This window comes from Arachis duranensis, chromosome 8, assembly GCF_000817695.3.
Source record: "Arachis duranensis cultivar V14167 chromosome 8, aradu.V14167.gnm2.J7QH, whole genome shotgun sequence".
Taxonomy (NCBI): domain Eukaryota; kingdom Viridiplantae; phylum Streptophyta; class Magnoliopsida; order Fabales; family Fabaceae; genus Arachis; species Arachis duranensis.
In genome coordinates, this window is record NC_029779.3 from 3,541,993 (window position 1) to 3,543,385 (window position 1,393).

Sequence of the window (1,393 nt, forward strand, 5' to 3'; positions counted from 1 at the left end):
ATTATTTTTTTTAAATTTAATTAAATTGTTTATCTAAATTAGACCTACATACTGGTCTAAAATAACTATATGTAGCATTGGTTCAGCTATATGTAGCATTATTTTTATTTTATTTTATTTTTTCAATCGGATCTATAAATGTGGAGCGGTTGGTAGAAAACCACGTGTAATAATGATCAAAGTCAGATTACGAAGAACTACTTGATCATTTAAACAGAATCAATGCTCTCTTGATTGTGGGGTAGAATATTTGGCTGCATTTGTTTTTTGAGATTGGGGGAAATTAAAATTTTAATATTTTTTAAAATTATTATCATTTAATTTTTAAATTTATTTTATAATTTTTATATTTATCTTAAATAAAATATAATATTAAGACATAATTTATTTTTTTTCTCAATTTCTATCTCTATTTTAAACGTAACCTTAGTGTACTAAGAGGGAAGAGGTAAATAGATACAAAAAGTTGTAAATGAAAAGGACTATACTTCCTTAATTTCTATTTTTCTTTTTCTTTTCCCCACTTTTCTCTCCTAATTTGGACAGCTTTTCCCACCGGAAGATGCTAGTAGAACTTTACTTAAATGATATGCTTCATAATAAATTGATTATGTGTTATTTTGCCTGTTATATTCTAACATGGTACGGTGTGAAACTCTGAGGTTAAGACAAACGGTAAATTTTTTTTGAGTAAATTGGTAAGGTAATAAAATATATAGGAGCTGAATTATTATTAAATTTATTTTTTATCTCATATATGTTTGATTATATTGAGTCAAAGATAATTAGACTTTTACCTTTTTATTTTATCGATTCCCTTGATTGAAATGAATTTGATCTAAAAAAAGTCAATTCTATGGTGTCTATAAATTTTTGTCTAAATATTGTTTAACTTATTTTCTGTAGTAAGTTTTAATTTTTTAAAAATTATTTATTTTTATATTTTTTAAATAAAATAATAATTTTTAACCTTTTTTAATAAATAAACACCACATTATAGACACCATAATATTTACCCTGAAAAAAAATACCCTTTTGATAACGCGGTTACCTCAATTATATTTCAGTTTTTTATAACCTATAATAATAGATTAGTTTTGTTGAAACTTGAAAGTTGAAACCATCCACGGATTTCTTTAGCACGTCGATTAACTGTTGATTGCTTTTGTCATTGTTGGAGACGTGGAGTCTGGATTTGTTTTTTGAGGTAACACTATTTTAGACATAAAAAAATATTTAAAATTAATGACAACTATAATTCTCTATCTGTTCCTACTTGATTAATTTTAAAGTATCATTGTCAATCTACACGTATAGTCACGACAAATAGTGGAGGAAAAGAAATCATGCATTATCTTATCCGATTCCGATACATTATAATTAAAAAAAAAGA